Source organism: Grammomys surdaster, unplaced genomic scaffold, assembly GCF_004785775.1.
Source record: "Grammomys surdaster isolate TR1022 unplaced genomic scaffold, NIH_TR_1.0 226, whole genome shotgun sequence".
Classification (NCBI taxonomy): Eukaryota; Metazoa; Chordata; class Mammalia; order Rodentia; family Muridae; genus Grammomys; species Grammomys surdaster.
Genome location: NW_021604671.1, coordinates 1,302,959 through 1,319,938, shown reverse-complemented (window position 1 = coordinate 1,319,938; position 16,980 = coordinate 1,302,959). Strand labels below are relative to the sequence as shown.

Sequence of the window (16,980 nt, the reverse complement as noted above, 5' to 3'; positions counted from 1 at the left end):
GGAGGGAGGGAGGGAGGGAGGGAGGGAGGGAGGAAGGGAAGGAGGGAGGGACCTGGGCGGGAAAGTGGACAGAGATGTGGGGAGTGGGGGAGATAGGGCCTGATCTGGTATTGGGTGAGGGAAAAAGACTGAAGCCCTGGGGACCAGCAGAAAGAATGGAAACAGGAAACCTAAGGAGGTAGGAGGTTGGGGGAACCCTCCAGAATGTACCAGAGACCTGGGAGATGAGAGACTCTCAGAGCTCAAAGGGAGGGACCTTAGATAAAATGTAGGACAGTAGGGAGAGGGAATTTATAGAGCCCACCTCCAGCAGGAAGACAGAAATGAGGGAGGGTGTTGCCATCCCTCAGTCAAAACTCTGGCCCATAATTGTTCCTGTTTGGAAGAACTACAGGGATGGAAATGGAGAGGAACCTGAGAAAAAGAACGTCCAGTGACAGGCACAAAGTGGGATCCAGCTTAAGGGGAGGACCCAAGGCCTGACACTATTACTGAAGCTATAGAGCGCTCACAAAAAGGGACCCAACATAACTGTCCTCCAGAAGACCCAACAAGCAGCTGAAAGAATCAGATACAGATTATTTGCATCCAACCAATGGACAGAAGCTGCTGACCACTGTGGCAGAATTAGGGAAAGGCTGAAAGAAGCCTAGGAGGAGGGCGACCCTATAGGAGGACCAACACTCTCAATTAATCTGGACCCCTCAAGATCTCTCAAACACTGGACCACCAAAAAGGCACCATATACCAGCTGATATGAGGCCCCCAGAGGACTGCTGGGTCTGTGTTCAATCAGAGATGATGCACCTAACACTCAAAAGACTGGACGTTTAGGGAGTTTAGAGGTCAGGTGGGGTGGGTGGGTTGGGAACAGCCTTGTAGAGATAGGGAGGTAGGTTGGAGGTATGGGATGTGGAACAGTCGGAGGGTGGACAGCGAGGTGGGGGGAATAAAATCTGGAGTGTAAATAAATAAATAAATAAATAAATAAAATATATAAATAAAATCTAAACAAAAAAGGAAACAAATAAAAATAAAAATAAATAAAAGTAACTAATATACCCCTCAGTCATCAAATACAGATAATCCTGACTTATAGTCTTTGGCTTAATTTTTCAAATATATATATATATATATGTATATATATATATATATATATGTACTTTGAGTTTTGGATTTGGATATTTTCCTGTTACAGTGTTTTCTGTGTAACATAAGTGAACCATTGCTCTCAACTAGCCATACAATCAACAATCCTTTCTCTACAATGTACTAGTTGAAAAGCTATGGTAGTCATTATATTAGAAGTATTAAATGAATTTACATATGGTTCAATTGTGGTATCATTATGAAGCTACAACTTAATTATAATCTGAAGAGAATCTTCATTAAAATGTATTCCCTAATGTGATGGTACGTAAACTTCAGAGGTCACAGGGTTGTGAGAATACGGTTCTCATAACAAGATTATTTCCCATGTAATCATCTAGTTCCCAGAGAAGTCTGATTTCCATTTATATTGTAATGTTTAATAAAAACATGGTGTCTAGGAAGCATGACTTGGTGAGAATTCAATTTCTCTGACCTTTGATCTTGAACTTTCAAACCTCCACAGTTATGAGAAGCCAGTTTCTTTTACTTTGAGACATTTAGCTTAGGTTATTTTATTACAGTAGCCCAAGGAAACTAAAGTGGAAAATTGGTACACCAAGATACAGACTGCTGCTATAACACATATCTAAAATTTGTAGAAGTGGCTTTGGGGCTGGGTAACAGCGAGGCAGAAAGAATTTCTGAAGTGAATGTTAGACAAGACCTACAGTCCTTGAATTCTGTGAGGGCCCAAAAGAGGGTGGGGAACTGAAGTGTCAATCTTGAGGGATCCTTAAGTATCACAAATAGAATGTTGATAGGATAATAAAGACAAGACATGAAGAATATATTATTGGAAACTTTAAAAGTTTTAAAAAGATTAAAAAGTTTTCTTTGTTATAAAGTGGTAAAGAATGTGGGAATGTCCTACTGCTTGTGCCAGGTCGAACTTGTGGGCTCAGTAAAAATCTATAAATGCAAAATGTTTAAGGAACCATTTAGTTCTTGTACACATATAGTCATATATATGACTCAAAGATGGAATAAGGTAACAGAAGTTAAAGATTTGGAAAAACAAGGCATAGCCATATTGAAAGGAATGAATACCTGTCCTAAAAAGAACGTGACAAACAATTTCATCTAACAATTTCATCTAACAAGTAGATTAACCACTGACCTGAGCAGGGGCTGAGACTGTTGATTAAGTGCACAGAAAACTGCATTTTAAAAATTCCACACTGCCAAGTCCACATCACAGTCTCAGAGTATACAACCCAGCAAGCATGCACCTATCTAAGAGAGTGCATTTTTGAAATGTACAACCCAACTAAACCCCAGACCAATAGAACTACCAGAATGTGATTTCAGCCTTTGGAATACAAGGTTCAAACACAGATATACCACAAGAGTGGGTCCAGCTAGCACACCTGTGTAATCCACATAGCCTAGTAGCTAAGGCAGGGGATCACTGTGAGTTTGAGGGCAGATTTATCAATATGGGGATTTCCAGGCCAGCTAGAAATATGCAGTGGCAAGATTCGAAAATGAGAAATATGAACCACAGGAACAGGAAGCAAAATACCCTTTGGCTCAGTGGATCTAGAGAACAAATCATCAAGCCAGAGGATTATTCTCAGTATTTAAATATTATTTGCAACACTAGATTTTAGACTTGTTATCTCTCTCTTCTTTCTGATTCCTCCAAAATTTAGGTGCAAATGAGAGACCAAGTTTTTTAAGTTCAGACTCTATTTTAAGGAACTTGTCCTAAGTTTGAACTCAGATAAACCAACATGCTGGTACCTAGCATTAGTTTCCATGTTACCCTGCCCTCAACAAAATGGGAGCCAAGATCCAGTTTTTAGGCTAATCTCAACAAGACCTGCATCTCCAGGTTAATCTTCCCCAACAAATCCAGCATTTCCAGGTTACCCCCCCTCCTGAGAGAAAAAAAGAGAGAGAGAGAGAGAGAGAGAGAGAGAGAGAGAGGGAGAGCACGCGCATACACACACACACACACACACACACACACACACACACACACCAAATCTGTATCCCCAGGCTACAAGGCGGCCCCTATCTAATAACCACCAATACAGAGGGAAACAGAAGTTAAGTTTATGGTTTGATTCCCAGCCAATTATGCTAATGACCACAATAGCAGTCCAATTACATGCTTGTCAGGTTAGAAACACCACTTGCTTGTCACTTTCTATAAAACCTTGCCCCCATAAGTGTTCAAGGCTCTTCTCCACATTATATATATATATTAAAAAACTACAGGTTGGTGGTGGGCTGCGCTTATAAAGGTCCTTATGTGATTGTATCAGATTGGCTCCTGACTGGTCTTTTGTGGTTCACTAACACTTTCCTCACAAAGGGAAAGAAGAATTTTTAAAATGTAACAAAATACACATACATTTTACCACAAAAGTTAGAGCTTGTGGATGATGATAATGTCAAAGGAACAAACTATTTCAAGGGTGACAGATGAGAATCTTCCACAACAGATTCTGGAAGCTCAGAGGATACCAACCAGAATAAATATTAAAAATTGTAATAAAGGCCGGGCAGTGGTGGTGCACACCTTTAATCCCAGCACTTGGGAGGCAGAGGCAGGGGGATTTCTGAGTTCAAGGCCAGCCTGGTCTACAGAGTGAGTTCCAGGACAGCCAGGGCTATACAGAGAAACCCTGTCTCAAAAAAAAATTGTAATAAAAAAGTGTACATTCTAGGAAGACAGGCAGCTAATATCTGTGAGTTCAAAGCCAAACCTGGTCTACATAGTGAGTTCCAGGACAGGTAGGACTACCTAAAGAAACCCTGTCTCACAAAACAAAACAAAGATAAACCTGTGCATGTAGCCCTGTCATATTGAACCAGCAGAAAAACAAAGAACAGGTGGGGAAACAAAAGGGAAAACACCTTCTTACAGAGGAAGCACAGAAGACTTCTCCAGAAACTACTCAAAACCCAGCAGTCTAGAATGCTGTACTCAGGACACCTAACTCTAAAAGGAGAAGGAGAAATAAATGCTTCTTCAGATAAACAGTCTTTGGCCAGTATATTTATTTTGCAAGAAATATTGAAGGAAATTTTCAATGAGAAATGAAAATAGTCAGTGAGAAACCTAGGTCTAAACTAAGGAATGAAGAACATTAGTGAAGATGAAAATGAAAATAAAACATGTTTTCTTTTGCTTTTGTAAGTTGAGTGAATATATAATTGTTCATCACAATGCTAGTGATATTGAATTTAATTATTATACTTTCTACACACATGAAATTAATGACAAATTTTATAAAGGATGAAAGAATTAGAAATAATATAATGGCACTTATGATTAAATAGATACATGTGATTGAAAATAGATTTACACATTCCAAATTCCAGTATAACTATTACAAACTGTTTTAAGCTATAATTAATTTATGCTAGGAAAGGACATAAAATAGAATTACAAAATCTACAATTTAAACTAGTCAAGTCAAGAAAAAGTAGAAGAGACATACACCTCTGCCGGGTGCTGTGAGGGATCTCAGAAAAGCTCAAAACTCCAGACATGGGTAGAATGGCCTATGATGATGTGCATGTGAACTTCACTCAGGAAGAGTGGGCTTTGCTGGATCCTTCTCAGAAGAGTCTCTGCAAAGAAGTGATGCTGGAGACCTATAGGAATCTTGCTGCTATAGGCTATGTTTGGGAAGACCATAATATTGAAGAACATTTTCAAATTTCTAGAAGAAATGGGAGGTATAAAAGAAGTCATACTGAAGAGCAGCCCTCTCAGTTTATTCAATGTGGTAAAGCCTTTGTACCTCACAGTTATCGTCGTATATATAAAAGAACAAGTACTTGAGAGAAAGCCTTTGAATGTAACCAATGTGGTAAAGCCTTTGCAAGAAATGGTCATTTCCTAAGTCATAAAAGAGTACATACTAGTGAGAAGCCCCATAAATGTAATCAATGTGGTAAAGACTTTGCACATCACAGTTCTCTTCAAATGCATAAAGGCATTCATACAGGAGAGAAACCTTATGAATGTAATCAATGTGATAAATCTTTTTCATATCAAAGCAATCTCCTAGTACATACAAGAACACATACAGGAGAGAAACCCTATGAATGTAATCAATGTGATAAAGCTTTTTCATGTCAAGATAGTCTCCTATATCATCAAAAAACACATACTGGAGAAAAACCCTATGGATGTAATGAATGTGGTAAAGCCTTTATAACTCACAGTCATCTTCCTATACATAAAAGAACACATACTGGAGAGAAACCCTTTGAATGTAACCAATGTGGTAAAACCTTTGAATGAAACAGTCATCTCCTACAACATAAAAGGGTACACATTGGAGAGAAACCTTATGAATGTAAGCACTGTGGCAAAGCCTTTGCATATTATGGGAGTCTCCAAGTGCATAATAGAACACATACTGGAAAGAAACCCTATGAATGTAATCAGTGTGATGAAGCCTTTTCATGTGTAACTAATCTCCGGTGGCATAAACGAACACATAACACATATAGGAGAGAAACCCTTTGAATATAATCAGTGTGTTAAAGCCTTTTCAAATCAGTGTAGTTCCCAAATACATAAAACAACACATACTGGAGAGAAGCAATTTGAATGTAACCAATGTGGTAAAGTCCTTGCATATCATGGTCATCTTTGAATACATGAAAGAACATCTACTGGAGAGAAATATGAATGCAAGCTCTGAAGCCTTTACACATTTCTGTGGTCTTCATCATCATGGAAGAATCCATAGTGGAGAAAAACTTTGAATGTATTTAGTATGGGAAAGACTTTTCAGATTTCAGAAGTCTTCATAATCATGAGAGAGAAATCCTATGAATGTATTCAATATGGTGAAGTTTTTGCAGATTTATAGAAATCATCATGAAAGTAGTCACACTGTAGAGAAAGTCTATGACTGTAAGCAATGTAGTAAAGCATTTGTATTATGGGGTCCTCTGAGATCCACACAACTCAAACTCATGTAATGTAATTGACTAGAATTTATTGTATTGAAGCTGGTGCTGATGGATCAGGGCCAGAGAACATACTTGAAAGCTGAACTGTGACAATCCTCACACTCACCTGCCCACAGTGAGCCAGAGTGCTGTAGAGCTTTTATGTTTGAAAACCAGAAATATCTGTACCAAGTTACAGCTACATTTTCCCACCAATCAGGATTTAGAGGTAAGGGCTTTCCTTTTGTAATTTACTATGTCAACTGATATAGAATATGGGTGTTACAGTCTTATCAATCATATCCATTTTTTATGGTTAGGAACAGGCATTATGTTTTGATGAATAAAAGATATTCATCTTTTATTCTTAAAAAGAAATTGTTAGAGACAGTCATTATGCTTTTATAGACAAAGGATACATAATTGAAGGTAGTCCACTATTGGAAGTGTCCATCTACTCATGGGAATGGTAATTTGAACTTAGTCTCATTTTATGATTAAATTGAAGCTGATAACAAAAAGGCAATTCTTAGGACATGTTTAATTTGTTTGTTCCCAAGATTTGCATATCACAAAAATTTTTGAATACATAAGAAAATAATACACATTGGAGAGTACCCCTACAAATATAATCAATGTGATAAAGCCTTTTCACAACACAGTTATTCATAAATACATCAAGGAATATATAGTGGATAGGAATCTCATGAATATATAATTGGTAAATCATTTGCATATAGCAGTAGTGTGAACAATCATGATAAAAAGTGATACTACAAAGGAAAATATAATTGTAATCAGGGGGTGTAATATTTTGCACTTCATGGTATCTTCATACAAAAGTAAAATATTTAGTATATAATCCATCTTTTAAAGCCTTTGCATGTCACAGTAGTCATTGAGAACCTAGTGAACTCATGCTGAAGGCAACCTATGACTATAAAATATTTGGGAATATCTTTAGCTGACACATTTATATTCAGTTAGACAAAGTTATTTTTCTGGAGATCTTTATATATTTTACATATTAGCTCTCTGTTGGATATAGGGTTAGTGAATATCTTTTCCCAATCTGTAGGTTGCTGTTATGTCTTATTGACAGTGTCCTTGGCTTACAGAAGTTTTTCAGTTTCATGAAGTCCCATTTTTCAATTGTTGATCTTAGAGACTTAGTTATTGGTTTTTTGTTTAGAAAATTTCCCCTGTGCAAATCTATTTGAGGTTATATCTCACTTTCTCTTCTTTTAGATTCAGTGTATTTGGTTTTATGTTGAGGTATCCAAAAAACCATATAACCCAATTAAAAAATGGGGACAGAGCTAAACAGAGTTCTCAACAGAGAGATCTTGAATAGCTGAGAAGCACTTAGGAATTGATCAAAATCCTTAGTCATCAGGGAAGTGCAAATGAAAATGACCCTGAGATTTCACGTTATACCAATCGGAATGGTTTAGAAGAAGAGCTCAAGTGATAGCACATGCTGATGAGGGTGTGGAGGAAGAGGACTACTCCTACGTTGCTGGTTCAATTGCAAACTGGTACAACCAGTCTGAAAATCATCCTGGGAATTTCTCAGAATATTGGAAATCAATGTACCTGAAGGCCCAGATGTACTACTCCTGGACATATATCGAAAAGATACTTTGCCATAGCACAAGGACATGTGCTCAACTATCTCCATTGCAGCCTTTTTCCCAGATGTCCCTCAATCAAAGAATGGATACAGAAAATGTGTTTCATTTATACAATGGAGTACTATCCAGCTATTAAAGACAAGGGCCCCATGAATTTTGCAGGCAAATGGATGGAACTAGAAAATATCATCCTGAGATCTGTAAGCCAGACCCAAAAGACATGCATTATATGCACTTACTAATAAGTGGATAGTAGACAAAAAGTTCAGAACACCCATAATACAATTCACAGAACTTATGAAGTTTAACTAGGAAGGGCCAAGTGAGGATGATGCTTAAATCCCACTTCGAAGGTGGAAAAAAATAATCACTGGAGGCAGAGAGAGGGAGGGAGGGATTCTGGTGAGAGGAAAAGGGGAAAAGTGTTGCAGGAGAGAAGCTGAGTGTGCCTGGAGAATGGAGAGAAGTATGCAGCTGTTGGGTATGGGTTATCCTCCAGGAAGTTCCAGAGTCCTATGATGTGAGAGGCTCTCAGGACTCAATGGTGACAACCTTAGCTGAAATTCCCAACAGTGGAGGCCTGGAACCTGAACAAACAATTGCAGTAAATAGACAGGGCCCCCAGTGTAGAGACTGGGCCACCCACCCATCTTCAGAATTTTTAAACCAGAATTGTTTGAGTCTAAAGGGAGTGCACAGATAAAAATGAAGCAGAGACTGGAGGTAAGGCCATCCAGTGAGCTGCCCAACTTGGGATCCATCCTATGGGTTTATACCAAACCCTGACACTATTACTGATGCCATGTTGTGCTTGTAGACAGGACTCTAGCATGGCAGTCATCTGAGAGCCTCTACCAGCAACTAACTCAGCCAGATGCACATACTTTAGGCCCACCATTGGACTGAGGTTGAGGACAACAATTAAAGAGTTAGGGGAAGGATTGAATAAGCTGAAGGGGATGCAACCCCATAGGAAGAACAACAGCATCAACTGATCTGGACCCCTCAGAGCTCCCAGAGACTAAGACACCAACCAGAGAGAGCATACATGTGTTTCTCTGTGGCCCCAGACACATATGTACCAGAGGACTGCCTGGTCTGGCCTCTGGGAAATGATGTGCCTCATCCTGTAGAGACTTGATTTCCCCTGAAACAGGAATGCTGAGGAGTGACGTGCAGGAAATTCTTGTGGGTGGGGAAAAATTCTTTCAGAGGTAAAGGGTTGGGGGGAATGTAGTAAAGAACTCTTAGATTGGAGATCATAAAGGAGCTCAATATTTGGGATATAAATAAAACAATGTCTAAATCACTTTTTAAAAAGTGGAAGAAAGAAATTAAAAAAGAAATAACCAAGACAATAAATGGAGAACAGCTATAAGCATGATAGACACTAATATAACCATATTGATAATAATTTTAAGTGAAAATAGTCTGAATATACCAGGTAAATAAAGAAATCACATTTGAATATAAAGGCAAAAATAATTTATGTAAAGTGATACAGTAAAGGTATAGAAAATCATAATTATCTAGCACTAATCTAAAGCAAACTGGAATAACTACTAATTTCAGACAAAGTGGGTTTTCTAAAGGAGTCTGGTACATGAAGATGAGAGTTTTGGTTATCCAGAAAGACATAATCATCTTGGGCATTATGTACTTGACAACAAAGTATGAAAACATATGACACAGAAAACAGCAAAACTACAAAGAGAAATAAACAGATTCACCCTTGTAGTTGAAGGCTTCAAAGCCCCTCTATCTATGCTCTATTTTTAATGATTCATTTGGTTTTATTATATGTGTATGAATGTTTTTGCCTGCCTCTATATACTTGTAGTATGTGGGTGCCTGCTGCCCAGAAAGGGCACAAAAAAGTATCAGATTCTCTGCAACTGGAATTAAGATACTTAACCATTATGTAGAAGCTAGGAGTGAAATCTTGATTTTCTGGAAGAGCAGTAAGTGCTCATAATAGCAGAGTCATCTCTCCAAAACCAAACACCTTCTTTCTAAAGAACAGATAACCAAGCCTCCAAAAATATCAGCAAGAAAGTAACCAAAATGGGAGTATCCTTTGTCACCTAACTAAACCTAGTTGGCATTTACAGAATATTTAATACTACACTCATCAGCAGAGCTACATATTTCTCAAGCTCACATGGATGAATCACGAACATATCTTGGACTCTACAACATACTGCCACAAGTATAAAGGAATAGAAACAATAAAAAAGTTTTACCTTAGTCTACCTAGAAGTCAGGAAGATTGGTGGAAATCCCAAACCATTTGGATACTAAACAATGCACTTTGAATAACAAGTCTCCGATAAATATTAAGCTATGTTGAGCTGATATAACTTGCAGTTTAAAAAAGAAAGAAAGAAAGAAAGAAAGAAAGAAAGAAAGAAAGAAAGAAAGAAAGAAAGAGAAAGGAAAGGAAAAGAAAAAGGAAAGGAAGGAAAAAGAAAGCTCACAGAAAGATGCTGAAAGTCCTGGGTGCAGACACAAGAGAGAAAACCATCTGAAGTAAGTCCCAGACACATTCGCCTACAAAACAAGCAGGAGAAAATACCTAATAAAAATCAAAAGAGAATCAACAAATTGAAAATACAAAAACAAAGGAAAACTGTAATTCTCAATGGACATGGTAGAGTACATCTATATTCCAACACTAAGGTGATCAGTTAAGAATATTGCAGTATCAAGGCCAGCCTTCTTCTTTAAGACTCTCACTTTACTCTCACTTTATAGCCCAGGCTGGGCTTGATATAAGCATACTGACTACTTTCTAATTCTGTAAGGCTAACAAGAAGGGGAAGCAACAAAAGCATCACTGGTGAGGAAATAGTTTTAAAACTATACACTCAATAAAGTAGTTATATCCCCAAATACAAAGAGGCCTTAAAATTCAATAATAGAAGCCAAACAGTGAGTGAGCCAGTGTTCTGAGAAGGTATTTTACCAAAGAAGATATGTAGACCATTAAAGAGTCACAAACTACAAAGATTCTTGCTTGAGAGCCCCAGATCCAAAGCATTAGCAGCACCAAAGGTTAGTGAAAAGTGGAGCTACAACAGTGCTCACTGATGGTTCAAAGTCAAATGGTTACTTCTGAAGCCAACTGGCAAATCTAAGCATAGTCCTAAAATGAGCTTGTTACCATATACACTTACTGAGTGAAGTAGTTAGTCAAAGTAGCTGAAACTTTCTGTCCAAATAAAGACTTGTATGTGGGTAGCTACAACATCATGTGCTTACCTTGATAGATGACTGAACAACAAGCTGTTTCCATAACCCAACATTAATACAATTCTTTTCAGTTATGAAAAGAAGCCATCAGGCCACCAAAGTCATGGAAGGACTAGTGTTTAGCAAAAGAAGCCATGTGAAGAAGGTGCTATCCAGTCTGATGCCAGCTGTATCATGTTCTAGGAAAGATGAAATAACAGAGACAGATGCGATCAGTGGTTGCTGGATTGGGGCCAGAAAGTATGTATTAATTGTGCCTAGTAGATTTTTCAGGAAGGACTAGTATGATTCTGTAACTGGGAATTTGTAGCTTATATTTGTCTATAGAACCTCAATGAAAACAGCCAGCTATAGTATAAAGTACTTCCATAAAATTATGTATCAGCACTGGCTTATCTACTGTCATATATGTACCATTAATTCAAAGTTTTCTATACAAGAAGTAGAAGTGAGGTTTGGTGATATATAATTCTCTATATTTTCCGGTGTAACACTTAAAATGACCCTCTATATTTTGGTGTGTGTGTGTGTGTGTGTGTGTGTGTGTGTGTGTGTGTTCATATGCATTCTATGGGGTGTACGTAGTCCAGTACAAACTTTTAAGAGTCTATTCTCTCTTTCTACAATGTGGGTCCCAGAACTTAGGCTTGGCTGCAAGTGACTTCACCCACTGAGCCTCTCTCATTTATTATTTTTGTAAACTTAAGCTTTATCTAAAAAATAATTGTCTAATGAATTTTTATAAAACTTGGAAGATCTTTTCAAAATAACTATGAGTGTGATTAAGTCCATGAGCTGTTACACCACTGTGACTTTATATTTAGATACACAAAAAGATATCCTGAATCATTTATGTTGTCAGATTTTTCTGGTTTTACTACACTAGAATTTGTAAGCTATGACACAAATTCCTAGGTTGAAATTTTATACTTGCTTATGAATTAAGAATTTTCAAAGCCAATTCCTTCTAACTGCTTCACTATATCTGTTTTGTTGCTGAGGCAGATTCAAATATGAAATAAATATTGGTAGTTTTTATACATTCAATTTTAATTAAATCCATTTCTTTCATGAGAGCAAAAGTGAAGGAAAAGTTTGTTAAGCAACCAGCCACCCTTATAAGTATTTTCCTTAGGAATCGAGAGTGGGAAGGTGCTGGGGGTGCCTGCATCCCTCCATGGTTATCCTCCAGTGTCCTCTCTTCCTTCTACTAAGCCCTAACTTTCAATGGTTCTTTCAGCACCATGTCCAAAGAGTCAGATTGTTGACCAAACCTTTGGAGAACACTTAGAAATGCACAAGAGCAACAAGCCATCTCTTTTGTTCACCACGGTTTCCACATCATAGCACCTCCACCTCCAGGATGGAAGACTTGTTCAAATGTAAGGAAATGACATTTTCCAATCTCTGTAAATTGTTTTCTGTGTTTTATATTTTTGTGGGATTAATCTTAGGAGGTCAACTATTGTTTTTACTAACAAATCAATCATTTTTTATTACAGAATTTAAGCTGGAGATTAAAACAGATAAATTCTCATTCTGGTGGTAATTGTTTTATTTGTTTGTTTTGTTTGGGGTTTTTTGTTTTATTTTTACAAATAGTATAATGAGAGAATGGTCAAAATATCACAAGTGGTCTCATGTCGATGACAGTCTGCCAGCCCAACAGTGGTAGAACAAAAGCACATGCACAAGCACATGCTTTTGCTCAGACATTCTTATATGACATTTCACATAATGAAGTAAGTCTCACTTACATCTGTGTTGAGTGTTTAGAATCAAGCCACTTAGAGCTGCTTGGTTATTACCGTTTCAAAATGAAATGCTTTTCATAACACTAAACAGAAGACTGTACTTCCCACTTTGCACACTGTGCTCCTGAAAGATGCACCACAGAAAACAATGAACAGAACAAAGTGGTCACTGCATCTATTAATCAGACCCTAGTGGAGAACAGCTCTGTTTTCCTGTGTTAAAAGACAGATGACCAGCATGTTGCTCGAAGCCGCTATAGACTTAAATTTTTAGCATAGAGTGCCTACATGTACTACAATAGCCAGCCAAATCATAAGAACAATTGCACTATGGAAATTGTCATAAGATATGGAGTGTATCTCTGAAAAGAATGATTCACGGGAGCTTTATTTAATATATAATGCTGTCACATTTCATTTGAAACTGAGTCCCTAATCCTTCTCATTTGGGCTTTCCACAAGCCAGAGATAATATTTTCCAATGTTTATAAGTGTTTCATCTCAAATCCTGTGGTGTAGTTTATTCATTTCCTTTACTTCTCCCACTGACAGTGGCCTCCAGCAATTCCAATTTCTCACTCAGTTTTTTTCTGGGGTTATTCAATAGTTTATTTTCTCTAGTTAATGGTGGTCCAGATGAAGTTTGGCAGAGCTGCTCAAAAGGAAATATCAATAAGATGTTATTTACTGGGTACCTGAGCATGTAGCACATCCAATAATCACTAAAAAACTACCATACTCAAGACTCAAAGGGCATAGAAAGCAGATATTATACAGAACAAAAGAATTCTGCAACACAATAGCAGATAATATGTGAAAAATCATAAAACAGTGTGAGTTAAGTGTGCAGGTTTCTCTAATAAAGATCCTATGGGAGTCTTCATATGTTCATGTAAATCAGAACAGTCCAAGACAAATGACAATATGCAGAATTCTTTGAGCCTGTGTTACCTAACAACTATGCTTCTGTGGGGCTGGTATTCTTCAGAACACATTTTAGAAACTGTAATGCAGAATACAGCATTGTAACAAAGGCACACTAATGCTCAGAGGAGTCTTTGGAAGCTCCTGAGAAGAAATTGTTTGTGGCAATTGGAGAAAATTATGGAGGTATCATTATGGGTGTGGCATCGAAATGAATCTCTGGAGCACAGAGAAAATGAGAATAAATACAGCTCTGCTCAGAGAAAGCAGAGCATGGCCTCCTGTGGAGCATTACTTCTAAAAGTTCTATTCTAAAGACTAGGGGCATGATGGTACTGTTTATCAATGACAGGAAAATTTTAACTAAACAAATTTAGTTCTAGGCCTAAAACTATAAGCAACAGTATGTAAAACATAGAGGTAAATAAGTATTTTGTACTTGTTAAATTTGTGATGAAGAAATGTCTAGTAGGCTGATTAGATGGCTCAGCAGTTAAGAGCACTAGCTCCTTCCAGAAGTCCAGAGTTCAATTCTCAGCAACCAGATTGTGGCTTACAATCACCTTTAAAGGGATCTGATGCTCTCTTCTAGCATGCTGATGCACATGAAGACAGAGGACTCATACATTAAAATAAATTAAATAAATAAATAAATAAATAAATAAACAAAAATTTTAAGAAGAAATTTTTGGTAAAATTTCAAGATAAAATGAGAGACCAGACTGGAGATTTAAAGGAGTCCTTTAAAAAGAGAGAAAAGACTTTATCTTCTCCTATATGTGACATTTTAAAAATGGAAAAAGGTTGAGTTTCCTATGATAGATTAACTTGCATTCATTTGTACCCAGTAGATGTCCAGAAGGTGAGAGATGAGAAAAACCTAGGTTGGAAGAATAGTAAAAGCAAAATTTGGAGAGGAAATAAGGAGGTAAGTTTTGAAAAATGGACATATATAATGAAGATATTTTTGTTTGAGATGCCTACTTCTTTATAACTATTAATAATTATTACCAATAATTTAGTGGCTTAAATCAGTAACGCAGTGATGGTTTGGCTGGGACTTTCTGTTTTCAGGACTCATAAGGCGACAATGGAAGTGTCAATTTGGGCCTCAGATGGAGGATGGGTCCATTTCTAGAATCTATCCCCGAGAGAAGGACCAGTTCTGAGGCTTACTCACTTGGTTGTTGCAAGATTTAGTTTCTGAATTTGAGTACTTCAGTCCTTTCTCAGCAACTAGACAGTGACTGGCCATTATTCCCAGGCAGGTAGCCCTCCCATGCGTCAAGAGAAGAGTACAAGAAGAATCAGAAAGATGGTATAAGCAAGAGAGTTGTCAGTCTTAACAGATAACCTCAAAAGTACCATTCCAATGTCTTTGTAGGGTTTCATTTCTTGAGTACAGGACTCAGTCAAGGAGAACATTAGCACCTGGTGTCAGGAATGACCAATCCTAGCATACTGTCCTCCATAATATTTGGATGATTTGGATCAGAAGAGTCCCCTGCAATTTCCCCCACTGTCTTCTGTGTTTTAATACTTGGTCCCTAGCTGGCGGTGCAGTTATGAATAGTTGTGAAACATATGGGATACAGAGCCTAGGTGGAGCATCTGTTTCCATTCTCCTCTTCATCCCCATCCACTAAGATCTTGACAAGTCATGAGAACAGCTCCTGCTACTGAGAGCACCATGCCACCCTTGCCATAGCAGAATATATTCCCTGAAACTAGTCTTCTCTTAAATTGCTGTTGCTGGGAATTTTGTCACTGGAACAAGAAAAGTAACAAAAATCACATTTTGTGTAAAGAGTTAATCAACCATCCTCTGCAGAGGAGGTTCTCAGCAATCAGTTAAACAATTGTGTTCTGTGGATGTCAGTTGCCCTTGTACAGTTTTACAGACCCAGAAGCAAAGTACCCTTATGGACCTGCTACTTGGCTGCATCCACATACATATGAGCAATGCTAAATGAACTCAGCAAGTTCAACTTACGTATACATACATAAATTAAAATTAATCAAACATACATTTTTAAAAGAAGTAGTGAGAGAGCAGTGAGCAGGTGGCAACGATACAAGACTAAGGCCTGAGTACCTCCTGGAAGACCCACTCATGCAAGCCTATGTCTGAGGGCTAAAAAATGCAGAGTCTGATGGACATGATGGTAACAGCAAGAAAACACAGCTGTTCAAGAACTGAGTGTTCAGGGATGTTTCCTCCTTCTGTTCATCCTCTTCCTCCTCATTCATTTTGTTTGAGCCCACAACATACTGGATGGTGTTGTCCACATTCAGGGTAGATTGTTACCACTTGGTTCACTAACCCATACAACAGACTTCGTAGAAATACCTTCACAGACACACACAGAAATGCACTTTACCCACTAGGCTTCTTTCACCCAGATGTATTAACAACAATGTTTAATTATTACTCATGTGTGATGGTAAATGTTAGCTGTCAACTTGACAAGATCTAGACTCACGTAGGAGACAAACCTCCAGGTGCCTGTGAGAAAGTGTCTACGTGGAGTGTATTGAGTTTGTAAAACAACCCTAATGACGTATAGCACCAATCAATGGGGGAAGTTCTGTACTGAATAAGAAGGAGAAGTTGAGCTGCACCCAATCTCCCAAAACCCAGAGGAAGTGGGCCTCCCAGGAGCTCTAACCTGGGCAGTATCTTAGGTAAGGAGACAACAACACCCGCCTCAAACAAGGAGGAACTGGGACCCACTAGGGCCCAGGAATTCACTCCTGGCCCGGAGGATTCCTTAAGGTCTGGGCCTGAGCAGTGAGCAGATCCTGCGTGGTAGCTCTGCACCCAATCTCAAAGCCCAGAGGAAGCAGGACTCCTAGGAGCTCTAACCCAGGGAGTATCTTAGGTAAGGAGACAGCAATATCCACCCCAAACAGGGAGTAACTGGGACCTACCAGGACCCAGGAATTCACTCCTGGCCAGGAGCACTGGTTGCTTCCTGTTTGCGCCCTAGCACTGAGCAGATCTTGGGCCCCAGCTCTAAACCCAGTAGTAACACCGACCCCAAACAGTTCTGACACAACCAAGATAATAGGAAAGACAGGCTCCAGTCAGAGACAGGGCAGGCAGGAAGCATTAAGGAGATCCAGATGGTGAAAGGCAAGCACAAGAACATAAGCATCAGCAATCCAGGGTACTTGGATTCATTAGAACCTAGTTCTCCCACACTAGAAAGTCCTGAATACGCCATATCACCAGGAAAGCAAGATTCAGATTTAAAATCACTTTTAATGATGATGATAGAGGACTTTAAGAAGGACATAAATAACACTCTCAGAGAATTTGAGGAGCACACGGGCAAACA

The 16,980-nt window shown here is 38.3% G+C and overlaps 1 pseudogene; it reads left to right on the top strand.

The window, feature by feature from the left end:
- Positions 1-4,654: 4,654 nt before the first annotated feature.
- LOC114626037 lies at positions 4,655-6,186 on the top strand (annotated as a pseudogene).
- Positions 6,187-16,980: the final 10,794 nt, after the last annotated feature.